This window comes from Thamnophis elegans, chromosome Z (genome assembly GCF_009769535.1).
Source record: "Thamnophis elegans isolate rThaEle1 chromosome Z, rThaEle1.pri, whole genome shotgun sequence".
Classification (NCBI taxonomy): Eukaryota; Metazoa; Chordata; class Lepidosauria; order Squamata; family Colubridae; genus Thamnophis; species Thamnophis elegans.
The window spans coordinates 124,505,022-124,520,474 of record NC_045558.1 but is presented as its reverse complement, the minus strand read 5'-3'; the positions used below and the strand labels follow the sequence as shown (position 1 = coordinate 124,520,474).

The window sequence follows — 15,453 nt, the reverse complement described above, 5'->3', positions numbered from 1 at the left end:
TAGATATACTTAACAATTGTGCTCTAAAGCAGGTACATATAACATGTTGTACAATGCAGCATCTATTTCTGGCACATACACATTACCTTCCCCTTTACAGCAGCTCTCTGTTCATCACCCAGACTAACCCATGTTTGCCTAGATGGTTTCAAACCTGAAAACACGTGTGAATCATTAACAATATGCTGGCTCGCCCCACTGTCCACCAACCACATATTCATGTTGCATTCGGTTGTTGACGCTGCCGGGGGGAAAACGACATTGGAGAACCACTCCATATTTGCTGCTTAGATCCGCACCCTTGTCTCGCTGCTCCTCTGTTCTCCTCTCAGGACATGTCTTCTGGAGATGCTCAGTAGAACCACACGTGTAGCATCTCTTCCCAAAATTACTCTTTCAGTTGCTCTGCTGGCATACTGGACTGTTGCAGATGCTGGTCTGTGCTGAACGCTCTCTCCTCCTTTTGGTCTCTCTCCAGCCGTTTCTGCTCCTCCTCCAACTGACCAGTTAAATTTGCCATGGTTAAATTCTGTTCTTGCATGGACTCTAGACTAGTCACAAAAACATCCCATGAATCTCCAAGGAACTAAGCACCACATACACCTTGTGTGCTTCAGTAAATGTCATCCTCCTTTCTTCCAACTCAAGGAATGTCCTTCTCATATCTGCAAATATGTGGACATACTCGCCTGGCTTCAGCTGTGCTTATAGAGTCCGCAACCTCTTTACTGCCAACAATCTCTCACATACACACTGTGCAAGGCCTCCCAGCAATCTTCCGCAGACTGGAGCCCTTTCACATGTACCAGCTAACTGTCTTCTAAAGCAAGAATTAATGCTGGATAATGCTTTTTCATTTCTTCTCTGGTCCACCATCATCCAGGGCTGCTAGTGGATAGTGACAATTGTCCACAATCTCCCTCTGCGGGTACATCTCCATCTTCAATTCCAGGAGAGGTAATTTGCCTCATGTCAACAGAGACACAGGAAACCTCCTCCCATTATGCCGATGGAGGTCATGCTGCCTGCTAATCACTATTTAAACCATTTACTCTGGTGCCAAGCTCACCCGGGGTTACTCTCTAAGCTCTCTAGGTCACTCTGGCCCTCCCTCTGGACTGGGCCCATAATCTGTCAGAGTTTGGCAGTGTGACTAGTATTATGAGATCAACTTCACGGAGGACTAAACACAGCACACAGCGCCTTAATACAATTAATAGTGGTTTATAAACAAAATATTATACAGACATATACACGCAGAGATAAATCCCTACCAGCTATGAACACAAGGAGAGAAAATGAGAATATACGATGAGAGAAATGCCCTCTACTGACTACCTATATATAAATTGTGTAGACCTCCCACAGTTTTAAAAGGGTTATAAACGTAGCCTTATTGCATCAGCCTCATTGCATCACCTACAGATTACGATTACAACCTTTCATTAGCTGGCAGCTATTAAATCCTCAGTACCTTGACACGACTGTAATTTCTGTTTCTAAGCAAGGAGTTGTTGAAGAATCACCCAAGTTTTATGACTTTTTTGCTAGTTAAGTGAATCACTGCAATTGTTAAGAGAATAGGTAGCCATTAAGCAAAGAGCCGAGGTGGCGCAGTGGTTAGGGTGCAGTACTGCAGGCCACTTCAGCTGACTGTTATCTGCAGTTCAGCGGTTCTAATCTAACTGGCTCAGGGTTGACTCAGCCTTCCATCCTTCCGAGGTGGGTAAAATGAGGACCCAGATTGTTGTTGGGGGCAATATGCTGACTTGTAAAACGCTTAGAGAGGGCTGAAAGCCCTATGAAGCGGTATATAAGTCTAACTAAAAAAAAAAATTCAAGATCCCCCATTGACCAGTCATAATCCACTTTTTTCAGTGAGTTAACTTCAACTAGTCGCTAAGCAAATTGTTTGTAAATCAAGGATTATTTAGTACTTTATCCCTTTCAGGAAAACTTAAAAAATTTTCTCCCACACTGTCATATTTGAAATTTTGAAAGTTGGAGTCCAGATGTCTTAAAAGTTGCCAAGAATGGATACCCCTGTCCTTTTATATGAGAAAAGCTAGATGACTGTTTTGTAAATAGCTGTTGTAAGAGAGTTCTTTTAGACAATTTCTATATGCCCTTCTATTTCAATAAATGTCTCTGGGCAGCACTCATTCCATAGTCTTAGAATGCCTAACTTATATAAATATATAAATCTGCTAAGATTCACCCGCAAATTTTAGAACTGAATGCCAGGCCTAGGCAGCTCACTTTGGCAAGTCACAAATAAAATCTACCTTTTCCTCTTGTTAAGTATGTCCCTTTGTCTCGAAATCTTCTGGCTGGCAGTTGTTTTCCACCACTATGCATGTATTCCTCTTTGTGACACATACAACAAGAGGGGGAAACCATCCAGGAATTAACAATTTTCACCCACTGAGCAGTGCTTTTAAAGGAATTATTTTCTATGGCTGACAATGTTATACTGGAGATAATCAAGGCTTATTGTGCATTTTTTCAGAGTATACGATATGGAATATTGGATTAAGTTATAGGAAGGTAGATTCCAGCTAAATGTCAGAAAACAATAATATAGTAATAGAACCAATCCTCTGGAGAAATGGTGGCCTTCTATTTATTGCATGAGTCCAGTGGAAGTTGGAAAGTCATGCCCAGGTTGCTTTAGTTAGGATTCCTTTTTGAATAGAGGGTTGGACTGGATGACCTCAAGCTTTATAATTCCACAAAGAAATCACTTGTGTGTTCGGAATGCAAGATAGGCACCATCTTATCCTCAATTTGTAAGAGATATACCTGAATATTCCTTACACCTTAAGGATAAATATTTGATTGACTCACGTGTATTAATGATTTTTAAAGTGTAAACTCATTGTTCTTGCTTATAATGCTACATTATTATTTTATCTATCAATTTCTTTGGCAGCCATCTACAGTTTAAAAACATATGATGAAATGCCCAGTGACCTAAGTTTCATTGATTTCAATAGATTTTTTCTTACATGGGAACAATTATAATTGGGAAGGAAGGATAGATGGATAAAAATGCCAAAAACAATCTAAACATCTGATCGATTGTGCAATCAACCATAATAATATCCCAAATATATCAAAGTTGAAAGATTATGGAATAAACCAGCTGAGGCAGTCCAGTGGTTATCGACACCAGGGTGCCAAACCAAAATACCTTGGATAAAATTTAGAAAAATTGATCATTGACAAAATTTACATCTGTAAATTGCAAAATGCAACACTGCTTAGATAAGAACATATATTATGACAATGGGGGAAGAATTCAATGCGTGTGAAGGCAAATACCAGCTAAAGAACTGACAGCCATGATTTCACATTGTTGGCTATATAATAATAACACAAACAATTGAATAAATCAGTTTTCAGTTTGTATTAGTTCCAGGTTGATCATTCTTAGTTTTACAATGAAATTTGATAGGAAATCAATTCATTAAACAGAAACCAGAGGATTGTGAAAAGAAAAATAATATTATAGCTCCTCCAATAACTAAAATCATATTTATATCGGAAAAAACTCCAACTGTTACCACTTGGATGCTGAAGAAAGGGGTTTTTTTAATTTATAGATATTGGATAAGTGGAGATTTGAGGAAAATCATATGTTAGCCCTGAGTTACAAAAGACAAGTGCTAAAAATAATCATTTTGCAATGCTTATAAAGAGGAAACTTGCTGACTACAATGAATCTTGCTTCTGAGTAAACATACAGATTTTTTTTTCAAATTTAAGGTCAGAAATCCAGTTTTCAGTGAAGCAGAGACCTGGAAAAAAAACAATAGAGAGGAAGAAAAGGGAATGGAAAGGTAGATAAAATTCAAATTGAATATTAGAACATCATTACAGCAGCACCAGGCACATCAGGAGAAACTAGGCTGAACAGAAGTATCTGGAACATAGATGGAAGAACATAGATGGAACATAGATCCAGATATCCAGAAATATAAGCAGGGACATACACCCAAAAAGCACCTTTGAAGTTTCCATGATGGACCAGTTCCCCATTGCTTCAATAAAACTGCATAGATGTTCCAGATAGTCAGATAAGGTAACACTGAAGTTTTCCCTTTTTTATTATTATCTATTATTTGGCTTCCCGGGGGAAGGGGAGTTGTGTTCGAAACAAGAATGGCTGAGGTTTAGTTTATTGATTTTTATCCTGCCTTTATTACTTTATAAATAACTTAAACTGGAAAACATATTTAGTACTCCTTCCTCCTCCCATTTTCCCCATAACAACTCTATGAGGTGAGTAGGACTAAGAGAGAATAACTGGCCCAGTCACCAAGTTGATTTTCATGCCTAAAGCAGGATTAGAACTCACAGTCTCCTGCTGATTGGCCTAAAGTCTCTCAGCTAGCTTTCATGCCTAAGGCGGGACTAGAACTCAGTCTCCTGCCGATTGGCCCAAAATCTGTCAGCTAGCTTTCATGCTTAAGGCGGGGCTAGAACTCAAATCTCCTGCCGATTGGCCTAAAGTCACCCTGCCAGACTTCGTGCCTAAGGCAGGATTAGAACTCGGTATATTTCTAGGCCTACACCTAACCACTAGACCACACTGGCTCTTTGGTTTTCTTGACCTCCTTCGTACAATGTTTCACATGGAGGCCACAAAGTTTTGGACACTTTCTTGAAGCACTTCGGTATCCGAGATACCTTCTCAGTTCACCTGTATATTTTTATCCACCCTTAACCAAGCAAATTAGATTTAATGTTCCCGTGATGGATAAAGGAATGTTCCTGGATTTCTGGCATGCCCCAGCCTTGGATAGGACCAGGAAAAGCCAGTTTCACATCCAGCCCCAAATTTTGATCCAATAATTCTTTTGCTCCAGCCAATTTCATAGGGTGATTTTTGTGAAGATAAAATAAAGGAACATTCAGACCACTTGAGTTCCTAGAGGTAACATGGCATATCAAAACCATAAATAACATTTTTTTAAAAAACAAATTGCTATAGCCAAAAAAGAAGCACTGATACTATGGTATGGGTTTAAAACATTAATCCTGTGGTTAGAGTGTCACCAACAGAAGCAACCAGCCAATTTAGCAGTTTTTTCAAAACTACCAAACCAGCCAAAGCCAAACCAGCTGAACCAGTTAAGAGGTATGAAATGGAAGCAGTCCCATAATTTGAGATCATTAATTTAAAATAATAATTATGTGTGATCAGATGTTATGAAGAGGATTCACCATCATGAAAAAATAATAATTGGAAGGTTAGAAATTCTGTATTAGTCTAAATTGAACAATTTAAGCCCTTGTTAACAATTATTCTGTTTCAAATGCTTTCTCTATGAATAGACTGATTACAGTTCTTTCTGTGTTCTACTGCTTCTGCTGTGGCAACAGGTATTATATGATCTAACTTAAGATGGTAAATTAAAGAAGAACCAGTAGCTGTTTAATCTAAAATGTTTTCAGTAGACCATAAAATTATATTATAAATTTAACAAGAATCAATAAGTACAAGAATCCAGAGGATGGAGAAAGAAATATGAACATATGACTTGAAAAACTAAAAACTAGTCATCCGATCTCATAAGCAAAACATTTCCTCAGCTACAGGGGGAAACAACCTACATAACGGACATCTATCCTGAAATTTCAGCCCATCTATTTTAATTCTAGATTTATTTCTTCTTTAAAAGTGTTTTTCAATCTTGGCAGCTTGAAGAGGTGTACTCAACTCCCATCCTCCAGGCAGCAAAGTGACTGGGGAATTCCAGGAGTTGAAGTCCACACATCTTGAAGTTACCAAGGGTGAGATTAAAGGTTCCCCTCGCACATATGTGCTAGTCGTTCCCGACTCTAGGGGGCCGTGCTCATCTCTGTTTCAAAGCCGAAGAGCCAGCGCTGTCCAAAGACGTCTCCATGGTCATGTGGCTGGCATGACTAAATGCCGAAGGCAAACGCTGTTACCTTCCCACCAAAGGTGGTCCCTATTTTTTCTACTTGCATTTTAACGTGCTTTCGAACTGCTAGGTTGGCAGAAGCTGGGACAAGTAATGGGAGCTCACGATGTTATACGGCACTAGGGATTCGAACCACTGAACTGCTGACCTTTCTGAACAACAAGCTCAGCATCTTACCCACTGAGCCACCCCGTCCCTTATAAAGGGTGAGATTATACTGCTTTAAAAAATAAAAGCCAAGCTGACTTTGTAGCAGCCTGAAATCGTATAGAGATTATCAAGTTGTCTTGGGCCGAAATCAATTTTTGTCCAAGACCACTCATCCATTTCTGGGGGGGAGGGGGGAATTTAAATCATAACATTGACATTGCTTCCTGTGATTAGATTGACCTGTTCCAGTATATTATTATTTTAAAGACCCACTATATTCATCAACTTTTAATTATAAATTCTGACTGCTGTACACTTGGATCAAGGGTGAAATGCTACCAGTTTGGACTGATTCGCCCGAAATGGTAGTAAAAATGCTACTGGTTTACCCAAACTGGTAGTAAAAAAATGTTACTGGTTCCAGCGAACCGGTATTTCTGACGATCAGCTAATAATATTTATATTAGCTAGAAAGCAGCATTTCCTGATTTCTACTTAATCTAAATTGTGTGGCACAGCGGATTTCCTGCCCCCTTGCTGTCCGCTTACATTTGCAAATACGCTCGGTAGCAGGCTCCGCCCACCTGCCTGGATGTCATCACTTCCATTTTTGACACTCTGCACATATGCATGGAAGGTCCTGCATATGCGTGGAGGTGCCCCATCCAAGCAATGTGAGCGTGCGCACATGTGCTCACATTGCTACCGAACCAGTAACAAAGGTAAGTTGATTTTACCCCTGACCTGGATCCAAATGAGACATCCATTATATCTCTGAAACTGTCTGGAATAAGCCAACCATCATTTATTTACCATCTCTACAATATGAGACTGGCAATATAGAAAGATTGGAATATTCAGAACTTTATCAAGGAGATAAATCGTAAATGCTGCCTAGACCTACCCCTTTCAGCAAACAATCAACATTCTTTGCTATATAAGGTTTTATTCCAAGGAGCAGAAATCTATGGTGTGGGAGATGTGTTTATTTATTAAATGTATATATGCTGCCCATCTGGATAGAAGATGCGCGCATCTGAGTATTCTGATTTATAGATACCATCTGGTGGCATGGAAGTAGCAACATAATCTTTGTCAAAACCTCCAACTTGCCATCAAATGTACAATAAAACAAACCCGATCAATATAGAATGCAAAATTGCCAATGACAGGAAGCCATCATTTGGCGAGAAAGGGCAATTTTCATTTGATCAAAAGGTCTCTCTTCATGATTTTCAAGAAATCTGTTTGCAGTGGGGTAGGTTTTTCTGAGAAGCACTAAAATATGCCAGAGAAAGAAATGGATTCTTGGGGGAAAAAAATCATTTTCTTTTTCTATCAATTTTTTTCACACCCAGGGTTTTCATGGACTTCAATTCCCAGGATTCAATTCTGGGAGTTAAAACCCACAGATCTTAAAGTTGCCAAATTCGAAAAACCACTGCTCTAAACTGATCATGAATCCCAGTTCAAGTCATTTCCACTTCCGTTCATCCATTACAGATGACAGAAATTTGAGTTCACATCATCTTGAGTTTTTTGCCTGTTGGGAAGGAGGGAGGGAGGAAGATAGGAAGAAAAAGATAGAAGGAAGGAAGGAAGGAAGGAAGGAAGGAAGGAAGGAAGGAAGGAAGGAAGGAAGCAAGCAAGCAAGGAAGCAAGGAAGGTTGGAGGGAGCGAGGGAGGGAGGGAGGAAGGAAGGAAGAAGATAGAAAGGAAGGAGGGAAAGGGAGGAAGGGAAGGGACGAAGGAAAGGGAGGGAGGGAACGAAGATAGGAAGGAAGGGAAGAAAGGAAGGAGAGTGGGAGGGAGAAAATAAAAGGGGGAAGGGAATGAAATGGAAGGGAAAGAAAAAGGGAAGGGGAAAGGGAAAGGAAGGGGAAACTAAAGGGTAAAGAGGAAGGAAAGGAAAGGAAATTTGCTTTATTTTATGGATAGAGAAGTATTATAAGGGTTTCTCATCTTGCATATCTGCCAAACAACACATTCAGTTCTGTTTTATCTCTACATCCCATCCATAGAGTAATGTCTGTGTCTTATCTCCATCAGAAGCAACTTTCCCCAACCTGGTGCTCTCTGGGACTATGGTTCCCATAATTCCTAGCTGACAACTGTCCTCTGATTGGCAGACTTCAAAAACCACAATTGCATCGAAGGGCCCCACAGCTCAATAGGCCTGTGTGCCAGGAGGGGAAAGCATGAACATGGCCACTGCTACAAGTCATACTGACATGACCTGCAATTTCAGGGCATCAAGACTTCTCCACCGTGTGGTTCTGGAGATGGTGCAGCAGAAATGTGAACTGTTTCTGGAAATCTTCCTGGGCTCAGAACGCACAAAATATCTGCCTTTATCTGGTCGTATGTGGTGCTGGGTCAACAGACCACCAGAGCAGGGAGATTTACCCAAGTCAAGATTGAAATAGGACTCTGAGGTCTCCAAGGCATCAGCCAAGGTCTGCTTTCCATCAGCTCATGGTCCTTGGGCCGCAGCAACATGCTCCTTTCAGAGATATGGTTCTCTCTGTGCAGAAGGATGGCTGAGAACCCTGTGAAGTTCTCCCCAAGTTCTGGGCTCCCCCTGTCTTTGCTACAATTCTCTTTTGGGGATGATGATGGGTCATGGGCCCCTCTGTGTTTCTCCACCCTGTGGTCCATCTGGTGCTGGATCAGAGCCCACCTTTCCGGGAAAGCCCTGCCCACATTCAGGGCACTTCAGCAAACGTTCCTTGTGTGGCCGATCTGGTGATGAGACAAGCGGACGCAGCGGCAAAACTCTGCTCGCACTCGTGACACTTGTAGGGCTTGGTGCTCGACTGTTGGATGAGGGCAGTCATTACTGTTGATACCGGAGAAGACTTGTCTAGGATGCAACTCTTTGGAGAGATCCGAGCACGGACAGAGGCTTCTTGAAAGAAGAAACATCTAAGGGACTCTTGACTCTACAGCCATCCTGTGGGTGCAAGCAGGACTCATCTTCTTGTAAGGAAGGAGATGAATGGCTCTGTGGAAGCCCACCAGAGGGTCCCACGGGGATTCTCTGAGGTTTCTTGTTGGAAGTGTTGTCATCCGTGATGGTTCCTTGGTGGGCAGAAAGACCTGAGGAGCAACAGAACGGCTGACCTTCCAATGGTTTTCCCTGATTGAAGCTAGAGAAAGCACTTTCACTGGAAGTCTCTTCTTCTGCGAAGACTTCTTGAGGGTCAATGAAAGCTGTATCAGAAGGCTCCTGGGTCCGATTCTTCTGATGTACAGCAATGTCTAACTCAGGACTGGAAGCTTCTTTGGGTTGAAGACGTTCATGAACTTTGTCCCCCAGCTGCCTCTCCTGGCGGAGCGTTAAGGGCTGAGGTGTCCACCACAGGCTGACCACACTCCAACACTGATCCAGATTCCCACACTTCTGTTCCCTCTGGTGGCAAGTCAGGGCCAACACATCTCCAAAATCCTGTTCGCATTCAGAACATTGGTACAATTTCTCTTGCCTGAAATTGACCTCACCGTTGCCCTTGTCAGAGCAGACAAGAGATCTCCCTGTGACTCTGCTGATGACTCCCTAGGATTGAGAATCCTTGCAGCTTTTCCCACATTCAAGACGAACCCAAGCTCCCTGGGCTTCCTCTGGCTCCATGAGGTCTCTCTCCGCAACCTTGGAATTGATGCATGGCAGGACCTTGGGGGGTTCTTGGACCAACGAATGCTTCATATTTTCCTTGCCCTTCCTGCTTCTCTCATGCTGCCCCTCTCTTTTGCGGTCAATCAGTTTCACCCTACATGGCCTACTAATGGGCAGTGAATGGGTTTCTTCATGCTCAACCAGAGCCACACTATCCCTGCACATCTGTCCACATGTGCCACATATCCAAGATTCATGATCCTCCTGATGGCAAGCCAAGGTTCCGGCATCATCGAAGCTCCTCCCACACTCCGTGCAGATATAAGAAGTGTGGCTCTCCTCGTGCTGTGCTAACGTTCAGCATCTTGGAAGCTCTGCTCACAAATATTACAAAGGTGAACAGCATGGCGGCTCTGAAGCTGCTCCACTCCTCCAGCATCTTTGCCGTCCAGACGACACATGGCACATGTTACGCTGCTGTTTTCCGAATGTTCCTGCATGGGGACATCATCCTCAGGGCTGCTGCCATATAGGTCCTCTACAGAGGAAACACTTCTGTCTGGTTCTTTGGCCTTTCTTTTCTCCTTGCACTTCCCATTCTCTTCCTGTTGGTGGCACTGCAGTTCCTCCTCCAGGGCAAAGCGCTGCCCGCAGCCATGGCAGACGTGGGGCCGTTCCTCCATGTGGATGCGCTGGTGAGTGATGAGGTTGGAGCTTTGGGAGAAACGCCGGCCGCATTCCTCGCAATGGTACGGCCGTTCACCAGTGTTGCGTTCGGCGGTGCTGGGTGAGGTGCGAGCTTCGGACAAAGGCCTTCCCGCAGTCCAAACATGCGTAAGGCTTCTCACCCGTGTGGATGCGCTGGTGGCGGATGAGGGTGGAGCTCATGCCAAGCACTTGCCGCAATCGGCACATCGGTACGGTTTCTCGCCGCGGTGGATACGAGCGTGCAAAAGTGAGGTTGGAGGCTAAGGAGAAACTCTGACCACATTCCCCGCAAGCGTACGGGCGGCTTTCGCTGTGGCACCGCCGGGTGGCGCTCTAGTGCAGAGCTGAGTCAAAAGTCTTGCCACAGTCTGCACAGCGGTAGGGCTCCACCCCCATGTGAAGCCGCTGGTGCTTGACCAGGGTGGCACCATGGCCAAAGCGTTTGCCGCATTCCTGGCACTGGTAGGGCTTCTCCCCCGAGTGAGTCCGCTGGTGCTGGATGAGCTCCGAGCTCTGGATGAAGGTCTTGCCACAGTCATTGCAACGGAAGGGTTTCTCTCCAGCGTGGATCTTACGGTGTTTGACCAAGTGGCGCTCTGTGTAAAGCCTTTACCGCACTCTTCACACTTGAAAGGGCGTTCGCCGGTGTGTGTGATCTGGTGTTGAATGAGATCGGAAGAGCGGTAGAAGCTTTTGGGACACTCGGGACAACGGTAGGGCTTCTCGCCGGTGTGGCTACGTTGGTGCTTGATGAGGTTGGTGCTCTGCGAGAAGGCCTTGCCGCACTCCCGGCAGACATACGGCTTCTCCCCAGTGTGGGTGCGCTGATGCTGGGCCAGGTTGGAGCTCCAAGAAAAGGCCTTGCCACAGTCCTGGCAGACGTAAGGCTTTTCGCCCGTGTGCGTCCGCCGGTGCTGAACTAGGTGGGAGCTCTGAGTAAAAGACTTTCCACAGTCTGTGCAGGTGTTGGGACGCTCGCCTGTGTGGATACGCCGGTGGCGCACTAGCTTGGACCACTGGCTGAATGCCTTCCCACATTCGCTGCAGGGGTAAGGGCGCTCTCCCTTCCCTCGGGACACAGGGGCTACATTGACTGCAGGCACGTCGTCCTGTTCCATGTGGCTGCTGGGCTCAATGCTCAGGACAATCTCCCCTTCCTCTTCATTCAGGGGCAATGCTATAATCCACGGCCTGGGGAAATGAAAGACAAGACCGGATTAAAAATCAGAAAAAACAGCAGTCTCGGCAAATTTAAGTTTTCCACATCCAACTGTGTGTCATCCAGAAGACCAAACTGACTCGGCTCTCCCACTAGGGTGAGGACATTCTGGAGCAGAAGTTGCCTTGAACAGTCAGGCTCAGCACTATCTGCTAAAAGCCATAATGATAGCAGAACAGCGACTGGTGCCATCGTGTCATTCCACAAAGGACATAGAATTTCAAACTGTGTCATGATAAAGCTAGTACATAGCTTATCTTGCATAGTCCTTTGCAAGATGACATCATGACTCAGTCATAATTTGCTCAAGTAATCTAGATTCCCAGGTATTGGGTATGGTCTTTCTATACCAGGGGTCCCCAAACTATGGTGAACAGGCCGAATATAGCCCGCCAAAGCCATTAATTCAGCCCGCACAGGACCTCGAGGCTGTCCTGCCCACATCTCCCCATCTACCCACTGGCCCCCACCCACCTTCTGGTACCGAATATTGGTATTCTACTTGTTTGGACCGGTAGCAGAAATCGCAGATGCTCTGCGGCCTATTTAGGCCATTTAATTTTGCCCTAAAGCACATGTGAGTCCACGCTCACATTTGCGAACTGATACAGAAGGTAAATGTATACTACCCCTGCCGAGGAGGCCAAAAATGGGATGCATGGAGGTGTCAGGGGGCCAAACACAGGCCTGCTTTTGGGTGGCAGAGTGGTTCTGGAGGCCTCCACATGGTGGGTGGGGGCCGGCGGGTAGATGGGGCAATGTGGGTGAGGCAGCCACATGGTCCTATGTGGGCTGGATTAACAGAGTTAATCCAACCCACAAGGGATTAACTCTGTTAATTAAGTCCCTCACACACACCCCAAGGCAGCCACATCCCTGCTTCCCACCCCCAGGAGCATAACAAATTAAAGTTTAATTTGGGTATATTGTTTAATGGACTACTACAGTGGCCACGCCCACCAAGTCACATGGCCACCTAGCCATGCCCACCCAGTCAGTCCAACCCCGCTAAGTGTCTGAGGGACCATGAATTGTCCCCCCGTTTAAAAAGTTTGAGGACCCCTGTTCTAGACTGTGGCCGACTGGGAATTCTAGGAGTTGAAGTCCACATGTCATTAAAATCATAAGTCATAAAAGTCCATAAATCATAGAGGGCTCATGGTTCTAAGACTCTAAGATTCTTCTGAATCAGCGTTTCACAATCTTGGCACCTTGAAAAGATGTGGACTTCAACTCCCAGAATTCCCAAGATGTGGGAGTTGAACCTCACATTATCTTCATGTCACCCAATTTGAGAAACATTGGTCTGAACACTTATAAGGCAGGGTAGGAGAAAGGTAGAGACCAGAGGTGGGTTCCTACCAGTTCGCACCCTATTCGGTAGAACCGGTTCGTCAAATCTACTGAACCCAGTAGAAGAGGTTCCACTAGTGGACCCGGAAGCAGGCCACACCTACAGAAGAGGTTCCAAAATTTTTGAAACCCACCACTGGTAGAGACAGTTGGTATCCAAACCCTTCCTTAGTACCCGTAAGATTCCTGGTCATCTCTCCTGCATTTACTATTTTAATTTTTAGAAAACAAAACATGAAACTGGTATGCTGCCAGATAAATCACCATGCTCGACCATCAGATTCATTTACAGAAATGGTCCATTATAGGATGGAAAATATTCAGGATTACTCCAACTTTTGGTAAACGGAAATCTTACACCTTACAGTGATGACCATGGCGGCCATTTTATGAACAAATAAAACTTCCACAGCAACTGTTGTCTTTCAGTAGCCACCAGTTAAAATTCCAAACATGCTGACTCCTCAAAGTTGCCTCTGTATTGTGTTATTGTGTTAAAGAAGATGCCAGTTTGACAATATAAGACTTGTGGACTTCAACTCCGAGAATTCCTCAGCCAACATGGCTGGCTGGCTGCAGAATTCTGGGAGTTGAAATCCACAAGTTTTAATGTTGCCAAGGTTGGCAGCCCTGTGTCAAAATGCCTCCTAACTAGACATTTGAAACCCCAATTGTGTTTTGATCCACTGTTCTTGAAGTACCAGGCGTCCAAGGCCACATAAACACTCAACTCAGCGATTGTGTCTCATTCTGATTGGCTGCAGCTGCTCTCTCATCTCAGATTTAGCTCTTACTCATCTTCTGGTGGAACCTCTTCCAGCTTCATTCTAAGATAGATATAGATAAATAGATATAGCTATAGCTATATATATAGATAGGAGAGATATCTATCTACCGTATTTTTCAGAGTGTAAGACACACCTTCCCCCCCCCCTAAAAGAATGTGGAAATATTGATGCATCTTATACAACGAATACAGCCATTTTTGGCCTCCTGAAGCCCCACCCCCACATCCCATTTTTGCAAAAATCAGTCGGTTTTTGTTTTTGTTTTTTTTTGTTTTTGCAAAAACAGAGGGGGTTTTGCCTTCCCCCAGGCCCCAGAAGCACTCTGCAGGCTTCAGCAGGGCTGGGGCGAGGCAAAAATGCACATGTTTTTGTGAAAAACGGGCCATTTTCTGCAAAAATGGGAACAGTTTTGCCTTCTCCCCCAGCCCTGCTGAAGCCTGCAGAGTGCTCCTGGGGACCGGGAAGGACAAAACCTTTTTATTCCTACTCACCTCTTCAAAATCTTGTTGCGTCTTGTACACCAGTGCATCTTATAGTACCTAAAATACGGTGTTTATCTATCTATCTATCTATCTATCTATCTATCTATCTATCTATCTATCTATCTATCTATCTATCTATCTATCTATCTATTTCCCCACCCCACCATCTCTTTCTTTCTCACCTGCATAGGGGATTCTTAGGGATTCCTCTGTTTCCAAACTTCTAGGATCAGTCAAGTCTACCTTCTGGGATCCTGTGCAAGAAGCAATTTCTAGAGGAACTGGAATACACAAGCAAAATGGTAAACTTGAAGCTTAACCAGGAGACTGACCAATACTCTTAACAGTTGGTCAGGGCTACATTGTGCCCTGAGAAGAGACCAGCAAGAATATCCCAAAGGTGCTTTTTCAGGAGGCAGATGGACTTTCTGGTCTTTCTTTGAAGACATTTCGCTTCTCATCCAAGAAGCTTCTTCAGCTCTGACTGGATGGATGGTGGGGAGATGGATGAGAAGCGAAATGTCTTCAAAGAAAAACCAGAAAGTTCAGTTGCCTCTTGAAAAAGGACCTTTGGGGCAATGACCAGGATGACTGAGAATCTCCATAGACATCAGCAAGAATAGAAACAAAGTCCCTTGTGGGTTTTCTTCCTACTATACAGCTGCAAGGAAATCTGGGCGGGTGCAGGAAGGATGAGGGGCTTGGTTTTATTATTATTTAATGCATTTCCATAATACTTCCTTGAAAAACATAATTTCCAAGCACTTTCCAAAACTCACTCACTCTCCCTCCCTCCATATATATATATGGTTGTCTGTCTGTCTATCTGTCTGTCTGTCTGTATGTGTGTGTGTGTTTCAGCATAACTCTGGAACGCCTCGAGCAATTTCAACCAAACTTGGTACACAGATGACTTACTCTCTGGGAAAAAAAATATTGTGGGGGTAAGACACCCCTAACATCGCTTGGGATGTGTATTCTGTTAAAATAGAGCCTGCTGGGCCTTAAAATGGCTTCTACCGTACTGCCATAAAACGGGTTCTACTGTACAGCGCCATGGAGTTGTCATGGTAACAGTTTCATAGTACTCCATAAGGGGGCTCCTTCTGGAAAGGGGGAAAAGTCAACATTAGAATTACGTTTGGTCTAGACATTTCAACAAAATCAGGGCTTTTCCTGTCTAATA

General features: G+C 44.1%; 1 pseudogene; it reads right to left on the bottom strand.

Annotated features, from left to right (window-relative positions):
- Positions 1–9,648: 9,648 nt before the first annotated feature.
- LOC116520809 lies at positions 9,649–14,686 on the bottom strand (annotated as a pseudogene).
- Between the last annotated feature and the right edge of the window lie 767 nt (positions 14,687–15,453).